Source organism: Protomyctophum parallelum (assembly GCF_964188405.1).
Source record: "Protomyctophum parallelum genome assembly, chromosome: 8".
Classification (NCBI taxonomy): domain Eukaryota; kingdom Metazoa; phylum Chordata; class Actinopteri; order Myctophiformes; family Myctophidae; genus Protomyctophum; species Protomyctophum parallelum.
The window spans coordinates 5969212-5981335 of NC_139703.1; the positions used below are offsets into that span (position 1 = coordinate 5969212).

Below are 12124 nucleotides of genomic sequence, written 5' to 3' on the forward strand. Positions count from 1 at the left end.
ATCCAAAGTGACTGTAAGGCCCTACTGTAACTGTATATATAACTGCTCCACACGTCCCAAACTCGATCTTCTCCCTTCTGGCTCCAAAACTGTGGAATGCACTTCCCATTGCAGTCAGAACTGCAGCATCACTCCCAATCTTCCGCCGTAGTCTGAAAACCCACCTTTTCAGACTCCATCATGGCCCATAGCACTTACCCTACCCCCTTAGATAGCATTTCTGTAGACTTAGATAGCATTTGATACAGACTTATAGCATGTTATGTAGACAGCACTATAATTGCATTGTATGTAGTCATAGCACGCCATAGTACATATGTATAGCATAGTAGTATATATGTATAGTTTATATGTATAGTTTCATTATATACAGATATTGCACTGTTACTTTCTTAGTCTAGGCCTACGCATGTTTCATGATAAATGCTTTTATGTGATGTATTCCCATGCTTTTAGTTCTTGCTTAATGTAAATCGCTCTGGATTAAGAGCGTCTGCTAAATGCCTAAATTGTAAATTGTATATAGGCTAAACTGGCTACATGTTTTGGGAGAAATTAGAAATATGCCTCTGCCCCAGCAGAAACGCACCCTCGCGTCAGGTTGCGTTCAGCTCTCATGTTCAGCACAGCAGGAATCAGGAGGACGTTCGCTCACGAGATCTGAACGAAGTGTGTGATGGCGTATCTTCCACAAATGAAGCATCTTTGGGAGGCAGGAGACAGGAGGGCTGGAGCGGTACTATAGTGGCCGCTGGACCGGACTGACTGGCTGTCAACACGGGCTGTTCTGCCTAGAAACACCCTGAGAAACAGAGAGAGACCTGCGTGGGGGTCGACCGACTGCATGGGGTAACATTAATGTTTGTAACACACCGACCGATTTGGTCGGAAACATCATGACTACTGTCATAATCTATAGTACGAGCGTCATGTGAACCTTGGCTGCGACCGATAGGGCATGGATTGGGGGCAATAAAAAGCGTTCTCTTCTCTTCTCTTCTCTTCTCTTCTCTTCTCTTCTCTTCTCTTCTCTTCTCTTCTCTTCTCTTCTCTTCTCTCTGTTTTATTATTATTATGGCCATTTACTTGAAGTGAAGTCACGCTTGTTATTGAACTTATTAAAACTATATTATTACCACCGTACCACCATGCAGACAATATATATTTGAACCAGTCAAACCCTCTAAACTTACCGGTATAGTAAACTGGACCTGAATTGGCTCTCTAGATCTGCAATGCTTTTTTAAATCAAATGTTTCCCCCAGAACATGATGCTGGGGTTCAAATAATAATAATAATAATAATAATAATAATAATAATAATAATAATATGTTGTTAAGTGGTTAATGATGAGAGGGTCTGGTGCTCTCACAAACGCCCTGGGCTACAGTATATGAATATGAGATATCAGTGATATCATATCACTCTAGACAAATCCAAGGAGGGGTGCCCTGGAACCCTCCCAAGGAGTCAAGGACCCCTGGGGGTCCCCGGACCCCACTTTGAGAACCACTTTAGTATGGTATACTGCAAACATAATCTGATCACCTGTAACCTTTGTGATTCCACTTGATACACGTACTCGATTAGTGGATTCATAACATATGAGGATGCAACAGTAGCCTATTGGCGGTCAATTCACTGTCATATGAGATTGTCTTGAACTGAGGGCAACTCTGTCTAATTAAAGTAAATCAAAATGTATTTGAAAGTGATTGAATTGACACACAAGTTGCTACAGTATATAAGTTTAAGTATTAGATAATAGTTCTCATGGCCAGATATATCCCCATATGTCAAAGGGTTACTCCACGTTCTTTCCAAGAATCTGAACAAGACCTTTCTTTCACATTTGCATGCAGATTTTGTGCTTATTCTGGTGAGCCTTCAGTTGGCGACAACAAGACGGCTTCGGTTTTGGATCAGTCCTCTCACAAGAGGGCAGCACCGGAGGTAAGAAGAAGGAATCGAATCAAATCAAAACAAAACTAAACTAAACAAAACAGTCTCTCAGAAAGAGAGCGACAGAGAGTTATATTTAGCCTGCCTCTCTCTCTCTCTCTCTCTCTCTCTCTCTCTCTCTCTCTCTCTCTCTCTCTCTCTCGCTCTCTGGCTGTGACTTGTGTTGTTCAGGTAACTGTGGAGGAGATAAACCACCTCGTCGTGATTCTCTTTAAGTGTCTGGAACTCTGTATGAGTCACATTTGGGTCATTTAAGGTGCCTGCCTCATTATTCCGTGCTGTTCTCTCTCTCAGACATGAGTTTTGTTTCCGCAGTCCACATTTGAGAAAGAAAATACAACTAAAAACAATGCCTATACTCTTACAAGATTACACAAAATCTAAACGCATTATCCCAAAAACATTATCCCAATTCCTCAATGACGTGTGTCTTGTATTTTAGGTCAAAACTAGGCCTTTTTTATTGTTGTTTTTTCTCTTCTGTTTGAGCCCCGGCCTTTAGTTATATTCATGTGCTCTTTTGTTGTAATGTTGCTTGTTTTCTGTATGGGGACTACGGATGGAAATGTTAATTCTTGCTAAATCTGGTGTATTTACATGGCATTTTATGTGTGGTGTTCATGAATATGCTCTGTCCCGTCTAAATAAACTGTTATAAACTGTTATAAAACTAAATGTTACATAATAAAAGCCAGAAAAAAATAATCACATTTTATTGATCTATTTTTGTTATCATTTACCTGGTAATTATACTTTAAAAACCGCCGTTTCTGTCATAAGTTTCAGCTCACTCTACATCTAGCTGCTACAATAGGCTATAACATATTTAAGATTCATGTTTTTCTTTCTGCTCTGTCATGTGATGGTGTAACACAAAAGTGGCAAAAATAGACGATCTACAACATTTGAGGTTTGTTAAACAACATATTGCTACAGTGGTCAGGCCCTTTTCCCTTTGTGCCTCCAATATTTGCAAGATACTTTACAGGAAAAAACAAGCCCAAAGTCGCTTCTAAATAATAGGCAGACTTGGTAACCCTGGTGAGGAGGATGGCTGTCTCTCACGTCAAATTACCCGTACCGTGTACCGTATTCAGACTGACAGGAAAGCTTGTGTGACTCACCCAGCTGTTCTCATTTATTAGTGAATGTGTTCAGCAAAGTGAGATGATCCCATCAAACGTGCCCGTCCGCTAAACTGCTTATGTTTGTTGCATTGGATTGGTGACTATATGGTGGTGTTGTTGTGATCCTGGATGGGTCATTCTAGAAGGGATTAATTAATATGTCCCCCGTGTGATGGTGAGGCCCGATTCAGCACCCAAAATAGCCGATCTACAAGCTCACCGTGCTGTCTGTGTCTGTGAGCTTATAGATCCAATGTTTTCAGTGAGTGACACCCGCACGCAATTAAGTATAATTCAGGTTTAACTGTGCTGTGATCCGACTGTGATCCCCCCCACCCATCTCTTTCTCTCTCACTCACGCTCTTTCTGTCTCTCGCTTTATCTTTCTGTCTGTCTGTCTGTCTGTCTGTCTGTCTCTAGCTGTTGCCAGACCTACCAGACAGCCGCGGATGTTTTCTGCCGTCTCCCGGCTTCTTTTCTGGGTTTTTAGACAGCTGGTGGATGGAAATTAAGCTCCACCCACGTGGCTGACTGCCGCGGGGGCAAGCGTTTCCGGGAATCTGGCCGTCGCAGCATTCGGCCGCATGGGAGGAGCGTCTTTTCCATCTAAAAACCCGGAAAAGACGCTGGCCGGCAGAGAAAACGGCCGCGGCTGTCGGCTCAGGTCTGGAAACCCTGTCTGTAATTCTCTCTGACTGGGTGTTCCTGTCTGTCATTGGTTGATGTCTTCTGTCTCCATCTACCCCCCCCCCCCTCCCCTCCCTCTCTCCCCCTCTCTGAAATGTAATCAAATGTATCTCTGGGATCTGCACACATTTTAGTGTGTCCTTTTCGAGGTGAAAGTCAAAGTCAGATTGTCATCAGCTGTTTCCTCTCCATCAGAGTGATTGTGTCACCAGGGACAATGACACTGTGTAAGACACAGTTGCCAGGGGGGGTTTTACTGAAGGTGGCCCCGTAGAATCTGCCCAGTGGTCAAACGGCACTGGTGGAAAGTACTTTCTTCAGTAGTTCTCAAACGTTTGGGTGCCAAGGATGCCCAAAATGATATGTGTGAAGTTGGCCAATGGTCAAGGCTCCAAGAACAGTTCAAAGTCCAGAAATGGAGGGTTTTTTATGTTTATTTCCCTCCACAAAGTCTGCTCCAAGTCACAACTCAGACTCCTCACCTGAAGCCTCCCTTTTATAACGGGTGAGCCAACACCCAGAACACAGATTAGCAATTTACTGTCAATTAACTATTCTCCATATCTGATATCTGATATCTGATATCCTATAAACAGCCATACCATTATACCAAAAAGTTGAACATCACATATACAGTACATCATATTTTAGACTTTAGATAGCAATAATACACATAATATACAAAATACACTTCAAAATAGTATTGCAAACAGCTATACCCCCAAACAGACACTTCCAAGCCGGCCGGCATGATGATCATCAATGGAACTTATGGAAGCAGCTGTAAGTTGTGTGCAGTGTCTTTACTATTGTCTATCCCATTCTGACCGGGCACCCATTTTGGTGTCAGCATCATGTTATGCTCTATCTATTTAAAAATAGCAGATCTACAAGCTCATATCGTGCCACCGTGTGGCGTGATACAAGCTTGTAGGTCTGCTATTTTTGAAAAATCAACTGACATTTTTAGAATCTGAACTCAGGTCAGAATGGGTTCATCAGACCAGTGTGTGTCCGGCGGAAACCTCGTATGAATCTGATCTCAGGTCAGAATGGGCTATAGGGCACGGGCTGCTCCGTGACAATATGTATTTGTCCGTGGACCCCCCATCTGAAAATGTTTTGATCCAGGGCCCCTCGGAGGAGAAGATTCGTGTTCAACAAAAACAATTCAACACTTTCAAAAAGTTTCAAAAATGTTCAAAAATAGACAGCAATAGATGCTCTCCTGGTTTTAATGGGTTAACCCGAGGCCGATTCAACAAAATGCTTCTACATCATAAACAATTTTATGAAAAACGTATGTTGCTACATACGTACTGTAGCCTATATCAGTGCTTCTCAAACGTTTATTAATACCAGGGGTTCTCAAACGTGGTTCTCAAGGACCCCCAAAACTATTATTATGTTTATGTATTTGGCCGCGGACCTCCGTCTAAAAATATTTAGTTCCAGGCAGGGACCCCCAGAAGCAAAGATTTGAGTAAAAAAAAATTCACTTTAAAAATAATAATATATATATTCAAAGATTTTCTAAAATCTTTACGATTATAAAACCCCCAACATATACATCTCATAGCACCGCACAAGGTGACGCGCTATGACCTTGTATATACTGTACCTTGCCTTGTATAAGTAAAAGAAAAACCGTCAGTACTCCTTCCCCCACTGCACATGAGCCAGTGCACAGGGCTGAGAAGAAGAGATTGTTTATTAAAGGTGGCACGGTGGAATGTGTGCCCGGCGGTCAAACGGTCCGTCTGGCCTTTAGCTCGGAAGCTTTGATCCGGTAAAGTGGAGGTGGAACCAGCTGTGTATAGGATGATGGATGGTTTGTGCACCGTGCCGACTCTCCTTCACACACACTCCTGTCTGCATATTAGAGATGTTTTTTTTTTTTGGGGTGCTGAGAAACGATACGCCTCCCCCCTCCATATCGTCTCTGTCGGGTAGAAACAGCCTCTTTATGTCCAAAACTGCCTCTTTATGTCCAAAACTGCAAAGCATTGCCGATCTACAAGCTCAAAACGCGGTGGGCTATAGGCTATACACTTTTGTGTGATGCTGTAGTATGACAAAGTAGGACATTCATTTACAATACAAAAGTAAAAATATGGAGATAAGAGGTTTCTGCCCGATATCGATGATATTCACCTGACTTGCCCAGTGTGATTTCTGTATACGTTCCCTCAACCCAAAAATATATGATCTAAAAAAGATGGAAGGAGATTAGAAACATTCCAACTAGACAGAGGAGGTATATTTTATCTCAGGTTGAGGTACTATGTATAAATATGTTTTTTGGGGGGAAAAGCTATAAAAGACCATTTTGTTGTACCGTTTGTGGCCAAAGATTTAACCTTTTTTTGGTAAAAGCGCTCAAACTTTCTTTCCCTTTCTTTGTTTTTACTACTATGCACAAAAACGAATTTCACCCACTTTTTTACCTGTAAAACTGTGATGTGACAATAAAGCTGATTCTTATTCTGAGGAGATTTGTGTTCTAAACACTTTTTTTCAACATTTAAAAAAATAGCAGATCGTATAAGTACGATGAAGATGAAAATCTTGTTAACACAAATATTTTCTCGTCCGGTCCCTGGCACAAAACATTTAAATATATATACAGTATATATTCATTTCGGCGTTTGAAAAAAATTGAGAAATACTGGCCTAGATGATAGAACTAGGCCTACACCAACACCCTGTTAATCCACACTCACACAATCCACTTTATTTTACTGGCGTCTGAGAGTTAGAACAAAATTTGAACACATAAAAAAAACATGAACTTTGTCTTGATTCATCTCCGCCAGCAACAAGTGAGGCGTTCAATTTTTAACGCGGTTGTTGTGTCTGTCTGGCAAGACAGATTTCGGCCGGCTTCAAACTAAACTCAAATATTTGATATTTTTATTAATACATATCCTACGGCCAGTCCCACAGTTCAGTGTTGTTGGCTCTAGTCTAGACTGTAAGAAGGATTTTACATTAACAGATAACTGGCAGCGGTTTAATAATTCACCCATTATTACTGGCCTCTAATTAGTGTGGTTGCTATAGGCAACACACTATTGTTCTCGGTCCGAGAATCCTTTATTGCCAGCAACAAGAACCTGCTTTTTGTTAACTTTTGCACAACAGAAAAGTGAAGCTTTTGGTCATGTTTCATACGCTGTTGTCATGCTTCACATGACATCACAATTCCACGGTGGATTCCTCGCAACTCGCGTCAGTGCAACCACACTTTCTAGTTTCTAGTTTAAACTGTACTTTTAGTCCAGGTGAGAGTACGTGAGCAGAGAGAGAGAGAGGAGAGAGAGAGATGAGGTATTGGTATTTCCCCAAGTTTACAAACCCAAGGGCTGTTCCAGGAAACCCTTCCAATTACCGTAGCTGTTCATACCATAAAGCAACGTCATAACAAGTATAGCAGGCCTGCAGGAGTCAAGCTTATTTCCTCTTTGCAAAAACAACAGCTAGGGCAAGTTAACAAAACTTTAGTGATGTCATTCTTCTTTTTGAGAGAGAGAGAGAGGGGGGGGGGGGTGTTAAGATAGTCAAAGTGCCCTCAATATTCCTCATACCTGTCAAGCTACCTCCAAAGTGAGTGACACCCACAGCCAAAACACTCGGGTGGGTGGTACCGAAATGTGGATTGCCAGACACTCGTGACACCATTCATTACGATAAAAATAATGTAAATCACTGGTTTCTTTCCGAATTTACCTGAAACCACAATGCAATTTCTCATAGAAAGGAAGTGTCATTCACCAAAATGTGGAATGCCTGACAAAGTAATGCTCACACAGTGCAAATACTTACGCTTTCATGTGTATATTTCCAACCAGGTGTGACTCAGTGCATCCATGAGTGCCTCTGGTGATGCAGGGAGAGCGAGGGGCACAGAGCAGCTGCAGGGGGAGGTGGAGGAGACACCTGCAAAGACACCCCCACAGAGTTCCACAGGAGAGGCTGCATCTCAAGGTGAAAGCCAAGGGGACATCGCTTCAATCGGTTAACCCATTCTGACCTGAGATCAGATTCTAAAAATGTCAGTCGTTCTTCGATATTTTTCAAAAATAGCAGACCTACAAGCTCGTAGCGCGCCACTTGGTGGCGCGCTATGAGCTTGTAGATCTGCTATTTTTCAATAGCTAAAGCATAACGTGATGCCAACACCAAAATGGGTTCCCGTTCAGAATGGGTTAATGGTTAATCCACTGGTTCCAGGCAGCAACGTTTCGCTCTTGAAAATAGATCGATGTTTACAATTTAAAAATGTAGGCATTTAGCAGATGCTCTTAATCCAGAGTTCTCTGGGACCATAACAATATCATCATGTCTAAACAGTATAATATAGAGAAAGGGAAAAAACTAAACAAAACTAAAATTATCTGTACAAGGACCTGCCATCTATCTACATAACATTATTATTACATTTAAAGGTATATTCAGTGATTTCACTCAAAAGACCTTAAGTTTCGCTTTTGGCTGTGGGACCCAGCCTTTCGTCCAATCAGGATAGAGAGTCAAAAACGAAACCTAAGGTTTTTTGACCCCCAGGGGTTAACTGGGGACAGGGAGGAACTCCTTATATGGCCAGCACACTCTATAGTAGGGAGGATTATCACAACAAAACAAAAAAATAAGTGATATTTGAATTAAGTGAAATCACTGAATATACCTTTAAATTACATTTTAGCCTTTGCATAAGCCTGAAAGGTTGTCAAGGCTAAGGCTAGTGCTACCTGCTACGGGCTAAGGTGGAGTCTGAAGAGGTGAGTCTTCAGACTACAGTCTGCAGTTCTAACCGCAATGGGGTGTTTGTTCAAACAAGTTTTCATTATGTGCAACTTATGTGGATACCTGTGATCTTGTCAAGGTAGTAGCACAACTCCGACTATTCCCAAACTCTCTGAGCATTTTTACCGGGTGCCAGATCGGGTAAGTAACTTTACAGAAAAATCTCTGAAAGACAAAACCACTCACGGAGCTCTTGTTTTTAACGAGACAGACACGGAACAGAGGAAGTTGTCTCACATAGGAAGACTATAAAATGTGACACTGGTCTGCTGGTGTCTCCAGCAGACAACGCTGATGAAGGCTTGAACGCCAAAACGCGTTCGGTGTACCATGCCAACCATTCAATCAATTAAAAGTGCCTTCCGTGAGTGCCGGTTTTCTCTTTTAGAGATGTTTCTGTAAAGTACCTGTGATCTTCGGCAAGTACTGTTTCCACCACTGCTGGTCGCCGCCCATCAAATGTTTCATCGATCCAGAGATCATGGCACATCCAGCACCATTAGATAAGTAGAACGCAACGTCCAACTTGCTTTGTGTCTTGTGTGGTTGCAGCAGTTGACCAGGGAAACCCAATCCACACAGATCACATTCCAAAGCAAAAAGAGAAAAGTGACCTTGTGACCGAAACGTCAACCTTTTTTGTGTACAAATCAATGCAAAGTGTGTGTGTGTGCGGCAATTGTCTTATTATTTTTTCTCCAATGGAACTGGATTTTTTGGGGATTTTGATTCCCTGCACCGATGAAACAAAGCAAGTGGTGTGTGTGTGTGTGTGTGTGTGTGTGTGTGTGTGTGTGTGTGTGTGTGTGTGTGTGTGCGTGTGTGTGTGTGTGCGTAATTGCGAATGCACATGCGAGAGCGTGATTGTGTGCATGTGTTGCCGTCTACCCTTCAGGATTAACAGTGAATATCTTTATCCGACAGCCTAAACCACAAGATGTTCCCAAATGTATCTTGGGGTACATTGCGTACCGTTGTCTCTGATGTAACTCTGAGTTTGTCATCTAAAATGACGTATTTGGGACATCTGTGCTGTATCTCATTAAAAACCGGGAAAGTATCTGTCATGTTAGATTTTTGCATTGGCCATTCCAAAAATAGCAGATATACAAGCTCACAGCGTGCCACTTCTTGCTGCACTGTGATCTGCTAATTTAGAACAGAACAGATTTCTAGAAGGCATTTGTAGAATCAGCCTCAGGTCTTAAGGGGGTTATTCAGACCCAAGATAGTTGACTGAGGAGAGACAGGAATGCAAGAGCAGAGCTGTTCTATTTGGTCTTCTCTGAATTGGTTTCCCCAACTGGCTGGCCCCGCACCTCCTTCCTTTCTATGTTTGGATCATGAATTGTTTTAAACTGTATATTTTTACATTTTATATCTTCTGTCCAGTCTTGTTTGAGTGTTGAATGTTTTAATGGACCACGACCACAATGGAAACAAGCCTTTGGCTTTGTTGCATCTAATCCATTTGCCGTTTTTAACTTGTGTACTGCAGTAAAAATTCAAAGGTGTGTCTCTCTCTCTCTCTCTCTCTCTCTCTCTCTCTCTCTCTCTCTCTCTCTCTCTCTCTCTCTCTCTCTCTCTCTGCTTGTCTCTGTCTCAGGTATCCCAGGTTTAGTATTGAATTAAATTCCAGACAGTTTGAGGCTGGCTCGTTTAATAATTCAGATTTCACGTGCCAACTGTTATGCATGTTCTTTCATTATAATTGCAAATGGTTGTTTTGAATATTTTAGTAATGTATCCTCTCTCCCTCTCTCTCTCCCCCCCCCCCCCCCCCCCCCCCCCCACACACACACACACACACACACACACACACACACACACCACACACACACACACACACACACACACACACACACACACACACACACACACACACACACACACACACCACACACACACACACACACACACACACACACACACAGGAGAATCCGCGGGAGAGCTGCCCCAACGCAAGATGGGTGACGGAAGGTGGACGACATGAGTTTCATGATCACATGCACCAACTGGTACTAAAACCATGTTCTAGTACACATTGACGATGATGACGCCAAGGGAAGTTACGATTGGAATCAGTGAGAGATTCTTTAGTGAATAAAATGTTATTCCCCCCCCCCACCCCCAGTCTGTATGTTAATTACAATATATTTGGTTGTATTTGGTCTCCCTGCTACTCCTATTGAGACCTTTATCTCCTGTGTCTAGGTTGGAGTTGGACATGACCTTTGACACAATGTTTATTATGCAGAAATTGTGGCCAAGTTCAAAATTATATTTCTCTATTCTCTAGCACATGTTTTTAACGATTCTGGTTCCTTAACGATTCTCTCCTAAGAGTCCAATTACTTAATGGTTCCTTTTAACGAGTCCTAGGGGTCCCTTACTGGTCCATTTGGTTCCATTTTTACACTCTCAGAGTTATAGTGGTCCTTGACATTTAAAGAGTTCGAGAACCACCGGTATTGTAATTGCACAGGGAAGTTACAAGTTAAACTACAAAACGATCTACAAGGCAAGTTCACATAGATCGAGGAGGCCATTTTTGCAGTTATCCCCGACAACAGGGAGGCTTTGTGCACAGGCTGTCGTTGTGAGTGTGATTACATGCGAGTACTCCGAGTAGTAGGGCTGTTTCTATAGCATTTTATCCAGCAGTTTGGCAATAGGCATTTATCACTGTGGCCAACTGTGAGATCAGTGAGCTATGAAAAAGGTGAACGCACTGGCAATAAATCAAGCGTTTATGATGCATATATAGCCTGCGAGCCAGTTAAGGCAGACACACTGGAGAGGTTTACACCCAATGCACACCACGCTATGTGGGCGATGCGTTATGTGACTAGTGACTGTATGCGCGACACTGGCATGTTCAAGCAGGCAGCTGACCAATTTCCCGGTCTATTTGAGCTCACCTCATTTGCTGGCTGCTGGTGTACCTCTTTCTGTCACTAAAGGTTGGTATGTCCTCCCCAGCATCATCACCTACCTCTTTCTGTCACTAGAGGTTGGTATGTCCTCCCCAGCATCATCACCTACCTCTTTCTGTCACTAAAGGTTGGTATGTCCCCCCCAGCATCATCACCTACCTCTTTCTGTCACTAAAGGTTGGTATGTCCTCCCCAGCATCATCACCTACCTCTTTCTGTCACTAGAGGTTGGTATGTCCTCCCCAGCATCATCACCTACCTCTTTCTGTCACTAAAGGTTGGTATGTCCCCCCCAGCATCATCACCTACCTCTTTCTGTCACTAGAGGTTGGTATGTCCTCCCCAGCATCATCACCTACCTCTTTCTGTCACTAGAGGTTGGTATGTCCCTCCCAGCATCATCACCTACCTCTTTCTGTCACTAAAGGTTGGTATGTCCCTCCCAGCATCATCACCTACCTCTTTCTGTCACTAGAGGTTGGTATGTCCTCCCCAGCATCATCACCTACCTCTTTCTGTCACTAAAGGTTGGTATGTCCCTCCCAGCATCATCACCTACCTCTTTCTGTCACTAGAGGTTGGTAATTATGTCCCTCCCAGCATCAT

At 42.7% G+C, this 12124-nt stretch overlaps 1 long non-coding RNA gene across 1 annotated transcript; it reads left to right on the top strand.

The window, feature by feature from the left end:
- Nucleotides 1–718: 718 nt before the first annotated feature.
- On the top strand, nt 719–11061 carry LOC310862524. The gene is made up of 4 exons (XR_014569576.1): nt 719–849; nt 1863–1953; nt 7628–7763; nt 10517–11061. It is a non-coding gene; the product is annotated as an uncharacterized lncRNA (long non-coding RNA).
- Nucleotides 11062–12124: the final 1063 nt, after the last annotated feature.